The sequence below is a fragment of the Colossoma macropomum genome, unplaced genomic scaffold (genome assembly GCF_904425465.1).
Source record: "Colossoma macropomum unplaced genomic scaffold, Colossoma_macropomum, whole genome shotgun sequence".
Taxonomy (NCBI): Eukaryota; Metazoa; Chordata; class Actinopteri; order Characiformes; family Serrasalmidae; genus Colossoma; species Colossoma macropomum.
The window spans coordinates 39,979,756-39,991,867 of NW_023494792.1; positions in this window are offsets into that span (position 1 = coordinate 39,979,756).

Genomic DNA, 12,112 nt, shown 5'->3' on the forward strand with positions numbered 1-12,112 from the left:
GAGGCACTGCAATACTGATTCATAAAAATATTCAGTTCTCTCCAACTAAAGTTATCCCCGACCCCCAGGGAAGGTTTATTATCGTATCTGGCTCCCTATTCCAAACTCCTGTTGCCCTTGTTAATGTTTATGCACCTAATTGGGATGACGTGAATTTTATCAGTAAGGTTATTTCTTTATTACCCAATTTAAATACGCATCGTATAAATTTAGGTGGTGATCTGAACTGTGTGATAGACCCAGTTTTAGACCGTTCAAACAGTAGGGTCTCATACTGCTCCAAGATGGCTCAGGCTACAGCAGTTTTCATGTCACAATCTGGTTGTATAGACCCCTGGTGGTTTCTTTTTCCACATAGTAAAGAATTCTCTTACTTTTACTTCTCATCAATTAAAATGTAGATCTGCTGTTCAGCTCATCCCACAGATTCGTAAGGAGTCTGGTGAACTTATGGTAGATCTGCGTGAAACACCTTTAAAAAATATTACTCAGATTTATACTCCTCTGAATTCCCTGAGGATAACTCAACCATGCTTGCTTTTTTAAATAGCTTAAATATCCCTAGTATTAGTCCTGAAGTGAAGGAAACTCTGGATCAACGCTTAGAGCTTAAGGAGGTCTTGGAATCAATACTAGCAATGCAAAGTGGTAAAGCACCCGGACAAGATGGTTATCCAATTGAATTCTACTTAAATTGGCCCTACTACTTCTAGAAATGTTTGAACATTCTCAAAATCAAGGTATCTTGCCACAAACCCTTACTGAAGCATCCATCACTCTCTTGTTGAAACCTGATAAGGACCTGTTAGAGTGCAGCTCATACAGACCAATATCACTCTTAAATGCAGATGTCAAAATCTTAGCTAAAGTTCTCGCTTCTAGGATAAACACCATTATGACGGACTTAATCTCACCAGACCAGACTGGGTTTATTAAAAATCACCATTCCTTTACCAATATCTGTAGACTGCTGGAAGTTATCCACTCTCCTGCATCTTTGGAAACCCCTGAAGTAATTGTTTCTTTAGATGCAGAGAAGGCCTTTGATAGTGTGGAATGGAAATATCTGTTTACTGTGCTGGAAAAGCCATCGAACCCTTGTCTATCATGCTTAAAACCTCCCAATACATTAATGGTATTAATAGAAGGGGAATAGAGCATAAAGTAAGCTTGTATGCTGATGATCTGTTACTGTACATTTCAGATCCTAATTCCTGTTTTCAAAACATAGTGGAAATATTACACACATTTGGCAGTTTTTCAGGGTATAAGCTGAATTTGAGTGAGTGAATGTTTTCCTGTAAATCGGCCAGCTCTGCAGATTTTAGACTCGGACATGCCTTTTCGTCTGAACAAATCAGGCTTCAGATATTTAGGAATCAATATTAATAGTTCTATGTCTAGTCTTTACAAACATAACTTTGTACCTTTGATCAATAAACTTAAATTCGACTTCCAGAAATGGAATGACTTACATTTATCTCTCGGAGGCGGAATTAACTGCATCAAAATAAATGTTCTGCACAGATTTTTGTATTTGTTCCAGTGCCTCCCAATTTTTCTGCCAAAATCTTTTTTTCGAAAAGTGGACAAAATGATGTTGTCATTTTTATGGTGTGGCAAGATTCCTAGAGTACATAAAGAATTACTTCAAAGACCTAGATCCCAGGGTGGTCTTGCGTTCCCAAACTTTATGTATTATTACTGGGCTGGAAATCTGCAAAACATTATACACTGGGTGCAGTTCCCACAGACAGAATGGTGCAAAAATGAATCTAGCTCTTGTCCATTAACATCTCTTGCTGCTCTAGTTACAGCCAAACTGCCTTTCCAAGTGTACCGTTTACGTCATGCCCAGTTGTTAACTTTACTCTTAAAATCTGGGGACTGTTTCGTCGGAATTTTAAATTATTAGATTTTTCTTTACAAGGTCCTATATGTTATAATCATCTGTTTCTTCCAGCAAAATTGGACTCTGTTTTTTCAGAATGGCAGAAGCTGGGTCTCAATAAATTCCGCGACCTATACATAGATGGGACTTTTGCCAGCTTTAAAGACATTTCCATGAAATTAAAGCTTCCAAACTCCAACCTAGTTCGTTATTTTCAGTTATGCCATTTCATTCATGCTGAATGTCCAACTTTCCCTAATTTGCCCCCAAGATCAGGAATTTATACCATCTCAGAAACTTATTCGCAACTCAGAGGCCTGATTTCACGTATTTACGATACTATCATGTCTCTCAAAAACACGACAATGAGTAAAATACGTACTGAATGGAAGGGGGAGTTTGGATCGGGGATACCCGATGAAACTTGGGAGACTGCATTAAGAAGATTTAATGGAAAAACGTCCTGTGCCTGGCTCAGCTTAATTCAATTTTAAATTCTCCATCATATATATTACAGTAAAACTAAATAGGCAAAAATATACCCTAATTGCTTGGTTTGATAATTTCATACCACATACCTGACACATGTTTGCCTGGAACAGCTACTCTCTGCCAGCAATTAGACCAAGTGTCTGGGATAGAACTCAAACAGAAAACCCAACCCATCCCTAACGTTACTCTCAGGCTGCGAGTCTTCTCGCTATTTCTCATAGACCTGTAACACCCTGCCCTGATGCTGACAGCACCAGTCAGCCTGTCTTTGTTTGATACTGGAGACAAATAAATGACAACGTAATTATGTGGGTCTATGGCTGGCAATAAAAAATCAGAAATGTGCACAGTGACAAGTTTTCTATCAACTAAAATTGGCTAGTTAATGTTAGCTAGCTAGTGACATACTACATGATCCCTATTCGGAACTACTAGCGTTAGCTAGCTAACGTTAGCAGATAAACACCCTTGTAGTCGCATGTGTATGAGGAAGCGTATAGCTTAAACCCCTTATCCATTTTGGTGGCAGGAGTTTAGACGTCAACCTGCATATGCGATGGACATCGGTTATGCTCATCTTTGGTAGCGCCTGAATGGTAGCGCCATATTGAAGGTAGCTCAAGAACCGGAAATGATGCGACCTGTTTTACAGAATACGGAAGTTTGTTGCGCATAACTCCTATTACTTTAGTAATCAGCGCCTGTGACGTTCGTAACTAGCGTCAGGATTCCAAGCTCCTCAGAAGTATCTCAGGGTTTTATGAGATTCAAAAAGCGATGAAACGACACAGCGAGCAGTGAGAGGTTCTCAGCTGACCTCAGTACAGCTGTGGCTCGGCCATAGACTGAACTGCCTGCTCTGTTTGTCTCTGTACGAGACGCTACACAGCCCAGAGAACCAGAGTAACTTTGACTTCTTGAGATGTTCAGGTATGCAGCACACGTGCTATAAGCTAACACATAACATTGCTATGGCAAAAATGTAGCTAGCTGAGAGTTTATGAGCACAATTAACACATTAAGATTGTAAAATGAAAACCCTATATTTCATTTTTTTTTTTTGCTTGGACTGCTCGTAATGTTGCTAGCCAAATCAGCATGCTTTAGTCTAGCTCCAGTAGCTGCTCAGTTTAGGTTACAGGCTCCATAGTAGGTTATATTAGAGATTAGATGTGAAAGTTAAGTTATATTGTGTTATCTACTCATAACATACTACAAGCAACGTGAGAAAGTTCACTGTTAACCAGCATATTGAAGGTATAGTATCATGTAGCAAACATTAAGAAATCAGCAGGTACATTAGACTATATTTTGTCTCATTATCTATATGAGTAGCTGCCTTTCCCTTTAGCTGGGCTTTGGTACAAACAGCCCTTTTATAACATATGTTTAATGTGTGCTTTTACAATAATAAGTGAGTACAGAGATGCAAAAGAGACAAGCAAAGATAGAGAGAGAGAGATAAATTAAACAAAATCAATTTGAAACTATTGCCTGATTTCATATAGGTTTAATGTATTTTTCTAAAAATAAACAGTGATTGAATAAAAAAAACAAAAGGTGAAACTTATTGTTGCTGTAATACTCCTATTTGGTAGTTATTTTAATCACAATCAGATGTAAGTAACATTTTGCAAAATTGACCTCACAAAAATTCTGATCCTAGTTACGGGCCTATTAGCAGTTATATGTTAATTCCAGCGTTATTGTTAAAACTGTTTTAATACAATCAGCAGAGCTTTATTTTACTGCAAAGGATGACTTATTTTACCTAAAAATGTAGTTCTGCTGTGGAGCCACAACAGGGCAGTAAAAAAGCTGCGTGTTGCTGACGCCTGCCTTAGCTAAAGTGGAAAAAACATTTAGTAATAGTCTATTACGAAATAGTACTCTGCAGAGCCAGTGTCACTTGAGGCTGAAGTGTTGCTGAAGTTTAACAAAGGCAGGTTTATTTCAACTGTTGACAATGCTTTGCACAAAATTGTTTGGTTTGTGTCTGGTTATTTTTGTTGAGTTTTGTTAGGAAAAACCTGGAATGATTGACTTTGCCTTTACTTAATCTACATTTTTGTAGGATATCACAAGTTTGATTGTTGGTTACACTTAAACTTACTTTTTGGTGATCTTTTTGTATATTTGCAGCTTTTTAATTGTATGTTTCTTTCTGGCACATAACTAAATGCAGTGTCTTGTTCACACTGTCAGTTGGGCTTGTTTGGTGTATCAGGTGGAGATTCACAAACATTCTGACAATTGCGCTTTGAAAGTAGCTAATAAGTAGTGCACTACTTTTCAAAAAGTAGCTAAAAAGTAGCCACTACTTTTTCTGGAAAAGTAGCTAAATTGTAGCTAGCTACAAATTTTGGGAAAGTAGCGACAAAGTAGCGAACTACAAATTTTTCAGTAGCTATCCCAACTCTGCTCTCTTCATTCATTCTACCTTGCTCGACCACCACTGTGCTCTGTCTGTGTCTCAACTTTGAATAGTGTGTTTAAACAGCAACAGACAAATCCTGCTCATTCTGCCTTTAAAAAGTCTAACGTGAGAGTCTGTCTCTTATGATAGGCTGGTTCTCACTTGTCAGTGGGGAGTAAAGTAGAATTTAGGGCACAACAATAAAAAGAACAGCTCTTAAGTACGATTGGGCTCCTGCTGAAAAGAACTGGGTCGTTCGCGAATGTAACATCACTAGCAGACAAACCCTTCTCTCCTGAGCAGCTGTAAATTCCAATGTGGCTGTTTTCCCAACGGTGTCGAATCCTTAAAGTCAGCATCTTCTCCACACGGCTACAAAACTGAGGAAAGTTGTTTTGTGTTGTGTGAGGGCATGCAAAGCTTACCAGTAGGTGGGCAATAAGGACTGTGTTATGAGATGAAGTCACCATTTAACTGGAGAAAAAGCTGGAATTCCAATGAGGCCTTTCCGGCAGCTGGGAAAAGTGGTTTCTGTGAGAGACAGTTACTCCCTCTAGCATGATTATTTATTTTTTTTTTTTTACATACAGCAAGCAAGTAATATCGAAGTGTTTAAAACAAACCACAAGATACATAGATGATTTAAGGTTACATTTAACCATTTTTAACATGAACTAGGGAGAGACAGAGAAAAACATGTCATATATGAACATATGAGCTTTTGAGATCAAAAGCTGTTACTTATAAATAAAATATAATACACGATCTATAAAAACCAATGCAATTACCTGACATGGCAGTTTGTGACTGTAGATGTGAAATGCAGGTACAGTCAAAGACAGGTTGTGTGGTATGCCTTTGCCTGTTGTCTGGTTGAATGCAGTTAAGATTAGACAAAATTCAGACAAAACAATATTAAGTACATTTTCAGTTATACGCAGCATATAATTTACTTACACGCATATGTGAAGCAACAAAACATGTTATGTCATAGACTACATGCAGACGTATGTTCTTGTCCTCACATTTTGTGAGAAGCTCACTGATGACATACAGGGGATAGGCTAACCTACACTATATTGCCAAAAGTATTTGTTCGTTTGCCTTCACACGCATATGAACTTGAGTGACATCCCATTCTTAATCCATAGGGTTTAATATGATGTTGGCCGACCCTTTGCAGCTATAACAGCTTCAACTCTTCTTGGAAGGCTTTCCACAAGGTTTAGGAGTGTGTTTATGAGAATTTTTGACCATTCTCAAGTCAAGTCAAGAGGCTTTTATTGTCATTCCATCTAAGTACACAGTGGAGCGAAATAACGTTCCTCCAGGAACAAGGTGCAACAAGGAACAAAAAGTACAAAATTACAAAGTGCGAACGTGCAGACAGTGTGCAAACAAAAATTAAGCTAGAAAGAAAACAATAAATATGATAAATTAAACAGACATTAGACACAGTAAACAGACCGGACAGTGTGGCACCGACACAGCACAGATTTCTGGACATGAGGTAGTGGAATAAGATGCAGACATATTTAAAATGATGTGATCTGTAAGTTACGTCAGATAACATACATATACACAGCAGTTACTGAGGTAGTAAGACAGTTACTGAGGTGGTTAAAACACAGTATTAGCAACAATGTTCCAGACAGATGCAAGTGCAAGTAGAGCATCAAAAGAGGTGTGTATGGGTGTGTGTGTGTGGGTTAGTTCAGTCCTTGTGAGTTTAAAAACCTGATTGCTTGAGGGACAAAGCTGTTGCAGAGTCTGGCAGTGATGGCACGGACGCTCTGGTATCTTCTGCCAGACGGCAGCAGTGAAAAAAGTCTGTGTGAGGGATGGATGGGGTTGTTCACGATGCTGGTGGCTTTGCGGATGCAGCGTGTGGTGTAGATGTCCATGATGGAGGGGAGAGAGACCCCGATGATCTTCTCAGCTGTCCTCACTATGCGCTGTAGGGTCTTGCGGTCGGAGGCAGTGCAGTTCCCAAACCAGGAGATGATGCAGCTGCTCAGAATGCTCTCCACAGTCCCCCTGTAGAATATGGTGAGGATGGGAGGGGGAGATAAACTTTCTTCAGTCTTCGCAGGAAGTAGAGGCGCTGCTGGGCTCTCTTGGCTATGGAGTTGGTGTTGAGGGACCAGGAGAGGTTCTCTGTGATGTGGACGCCGAGGAATTTGGTGCTCTGGACGATTTCCACAGCAGAGCCAGTGATGCTCAGTGGGGCGTGGTCACCCCGCACTCTTCGGACGTCAACAACCATCTCCTTAGTTTTGTCTACATTCAGAGACAGGTTGTTGGTTCCACACCTGTCTGTTAGCCACTGCACCTCCTCTCTGTACGCTGACTCATCATTCTTGCTGATCAGACCCACCACAGTCGTGTCATCAGCAAACTTGATGATGTGATTTGAGCTGTACTTTACAGTACAGTCATGAGTCAACAGGGTAAACAGCAGCGGACTGAGCACACAGCCCTGAGGGGCACCGGTGCTCAGTATGGTGGTGCTGGAGATGTTATTACCTATCCTGACTAACTGAGGTCTCTTAGTCAGGAAATCCAGGACCCAGTTACAGAGGGAGGCGTTCAGGCCCAGCAGGCTCAGTTTTCCAATCAGCTGCTGAGGGATGATGGTGTTGAATACTGAAGTTTATGAACAGCATTCTGACATAAGTGTCTTTATTGTGTTTTAAAAACAAAAACACAGCAGTCTCTGAACTCATGCTGGGTAGCCCGCTGAATCCGGAGGTAGTCCAGTTTATTCTCCAAGGAACAAACATTTCTTCCAGAGCATTTGTGAGGTCAGACACAAGAAGGCCTGGCTTGCAGTCTCTGATACTATATCTCAAATGTACCACAACAGCTAGAGACCATATCAGATGCCTATGTCAGCAAAAAGCAAGAAAGACTCTAGCAGGTATAGCAGGGTCAAAACAACCATTAATGAGTGTAAAGAAGTTGCCTGTTAAAGGGCCCACATCCAATATTTTTTCTTGTTCACACTCACATGGTGAATGATGCTCATGTTGCAGTCTGCCTGTTGAATAAAAACAAGAAATAAGGATTTAAATGTTATCAAAACCAATAATAAGTTGACCAGATCAATCTGTTGAAAATCACTTTATATATCAACAAGAGCATAAGTATTGCTACTGGTATGACTGATGATTAATTTGATGAACTACTGCAATGTTTGCTCTACATTTCATAAGATCAAATTACTTGTCTAGAAACAAGCCACATTTTAAGAACTAAAACCCTGAATTGACAATGACCCTCAATTCCCTTGTATAATCAGCATCATGTCCTTCAGGTAAATCTAAATGTGTAAAACATTAGTGAAGATGGTTCGAAGTAGGCATTCTGTTTGTGGGGTGGGGGGTGAGGGGTGAAAAAGAGAACATAATCTCTTCACTATATTACAACATCACTACAATCCCCAGTATCAATTGATAGCTAATGTCATATCACCTGTATCTGAGATACATATGCAAGACATTTAAAATGATCATGAAATTGAAATGTATGTGCATATGTGAATTATATGCATTATTTTTCTTATATATATTTCTTGCAGGATATATTTGGCTCTTATAAGAGCCGTTGGGGTGAAGAGATTAATGGATGAACAGATGGATGTGAAAGAATGAACGCTATCTGGGAAAGAAGAAAAAAATTTATTATGAGACATGCTAGCTACAAAACCTAAAAGCTTTGGTCTAAAAACTTAGATCAAGTCTACAGTATTTTAAATGAGCAAAGACTTCAGTGAAGTAAAAGTGGACCATCTTTTGTAATTACACAGAAAGGCTGCTGTATCTCGATAATGTGCTGCGTTCACATGCAGCATAACGTTACAAACGTTAGCAGGATTAGCGACATAGCTAGCTAGTATTAGCAGTATTCGGCTGAAAGAAGCAGCTGAACGCTAGCGTTCCAGGTAGAGAGCATTAGTTTAGCTTTGAGGCATGTGGTAAACGTGATAAAGCAAAACAACTAACCAATGCTATATTTTTGCGAAGGGGAAAATGGTACAGAACCGCGTACTTTAAAGGCGATCACAGTAATGCCAGTCCTACTCAAATGTTTGTCTTAGCTATATGATGAAAAGATGCTTGCCTGATTGAAGGCACTGCCGGAATGAAGCGCGTCTGTAAATCCTTCATTCATAAATCCTTCAATTTCATTGGGTGTTGTCACTCGCAATTGGTGGACATCACTGGCTCCTTATTGGTCTGGTTGATGAACTATAGGAACGGATGACAACCACATTCTGAACATTCTATCAGGCGCAGGAGGTCCCTACTGAACCATATAAATGGGCCTACTGGCTACTGATTACGTCAATTCAATGGAATGATAAACCATTAGAATCCTTTAATTAAGCAATAGAACATGAGAGGGAGTGTGTTATTGCGAAATAACATCACGGCTGTGATTTGGTCGCAGGCATGAGCCGAAGGAGGATAACACACGACCTCCAGTGTTATATTGCTTTTATACAACAGTTAAATAAAGTAAAAAAATAAATAAATTGGGCCGTGAACATGACATTTAATTTGTTTTAATGTTAGCAGTTCCTTCCACCAAATTATAGTTCTTTAACGAGCAGCTTGTTGCTACGTGAGAGCTCCGCTCACTCGTTCCACAGCCAGCAGTTTGTTCTCCAGCTCCTTACTAATGTTCATAAGCATAGCCTGTCAAAAAGACATGTTGCCTGACATGTTGACCTGTGCTGGAACCATGAGTACTGCTGTAATCCGGCAGATAAGGATGTAACTGTATGTTCTTTGGGAGATAAAAATAAACCTATATAATAAATGACCTATTTGAGCCCTATTTAAAAGAGTGGCTGTTTGGCTTTTGTCCTAAAAAAAATTGTTTGGGGCTTGGAATGAAAAGGTTCTGTCTGACACTTTTGCCAGCTAGTTAACTAATGCTCAGTGTAATATCCAGCATAATTACCTAGTATGCCAACTACCAATTACCTAATATACTAAATGATGCCACAGTAGTCAGATATGGGTCATTCTACAGAAATGTTCACTTTTGGAGTGGCAAGATATCTTAAAATTCATTTCTTTTTCTAACATTTAAAATTTGACTGTTATTACGTAACTTACTAGCTGTACAAATACACATAAATGACAGCTTAATGATATTTTACTTTTTTGTACATTTATTTAAACATTGTGTGTACTGTCTTTTTGTCACTGGTGTTACCTTTGGCAATATTAAAGGCTTTTATGAAATATTATTTGCCAATCTCTTCAGCACATGTAGTCAGAGTTACAGAGGTATAATGATAATGCAAAAACAGGAGATTATTCTTTCATTTATTTTATTTAGGTCTGTTAAAAATATGACAATGATGTTTTCACTTGCACAACCATATTTTTGCTATAACAGGGAAAATATTTGAAAAAACAGTTAGAAACAAGTAATGATGTAATGCCTTAAATCTGAACTTTTGAATGTAGCAGAAGTCAATTCATATAAAATTATCATGTCAAATGTGACACTTTATTTAACATGACAGAAAAAACACACTAACACTAGTGACACAATGAAACACCAGTGACATACATAAGAACAAAGATCTCCCAAATCTAATTAAGAAAGTGAGACTAAATTCTTATATTTGGCATAAAATCAGAGGTTATCATTGATACTTAAAGAAAGCACTAAGTAAAAGACATAGGTCATAAACAACAGTTTAAAAATACATAACTTTATTCGAAAACAACTAAACCTGTCCAACAAAGTACATTGTCTAAACTGCACTTCTCCACTACTATTTTACTACTACTTTTACTACTAATCCTTCTATTCTGGTCTTTTTGGATCTTAGTGCAGCTTTTGATACTGTTGAACACAAGATTCTAGTACACTATCTTGAATACTGGGTCACCTCTCAGATACAGCTTTAGAGTGATTTAAATCATATTTAGGTAATAAGCAATTCATGGTTTCAATGGGAAATCATTCATCAAAAAATGTAACATTTCTTGTGGAGTCCCTCAAGGTTCAGTTTTAGGGCCTTTGCTTTTCTCTTTGTACATGTTACCTCTCGATGTGATGTCATTAAGAAACAAAATATCAGTTTTCCAAACTTTGCTGATGACATCCAGTTATACATTTCCATTCCTTCTGATGATCAAGACTCTGTAGACAGACTAACCAGCTGTGTATCAGGTATTTCTCAGTGGATGTTGCAAAATTCTCTACAATTAAATAATAAAAAATAAAAAAAACAGATAATACTGACCTTTGGTACTAAAACTCTGCTTTATGAGAAACTTGGTTTTTTAGCTTCATATACCAAACCTGAAGTACGAAACCTGTGGGTGATCTTAGACTCTGAGTTCTGTTTTATCCTGCATGTAAACACAGTCACTAAAGTAGCTGTTTATCATTTGAGAAATATCACTAAAGTTCAGCCTTTTCTCTCTGAGTGACGCAGAGAAACTTGTTCATGCATTTGTAACAAGCAGAGTTGATCACTGTAATGCTCTTCTCACTGGACTTCCTAAGAAACCGATACATCCTTTACAACTCGTACAAAATGCAGCAGCATCCTAACAAAAAAAAAGAGAGATCTTATGTTCAGCTCTCTTCTATCTTTCACTTAAATCATTTATTCCCTTCCTCTTTTTTGTCAATGTCACTGGCATAGCCCTGTTTCTTTCTGCAAGTATTCTGCTCTGCGTTCAGAATCAGCATCCCTATGGGGTTTATAATGTTGCTGCTTCTCAGCTTCATTTAATTTAGCCATTACTGACCAAAAGAGGATTAACAGTGATAAATAAAAGTAATAATCATGAAATCTGTGTGGTAGTTTATGCAAAGGAACTCAGTGAACAGCTTTGAATAACATTTATATATGCACTGGAGTCACTGGTGTTACTGATCGACACTGGTGTTACACATAAGAAAGGTAACACCAGTGACAGTAACACCAGTGACATTTTTCATGAAAAATGCATTTTACAAAATGGCTGTTACACAGTATCAAACCACATGTTGTCAATCATGGAATATCCACTAAAATATGTAATTTAATTCATTTGTATTTGATTTTTTCACAATTACCTAAGAATAAAGTAGGTCATACCAGTGACGTCAACTAGCTAAATGAGAAAATTTCTGCTAACTGAAAGACACTTACCATGTGCTTTTCTTCATGGATCTTCAGAAAATAGGTAAAAGGAAGTCAAGTGATGTCATCAGTGTTGTTTTTATTTTAAAATAAGAGATTTTTTTGTTACGCAGTAACACCAGTGACATGACTCCTGGGGACAACAACTTTC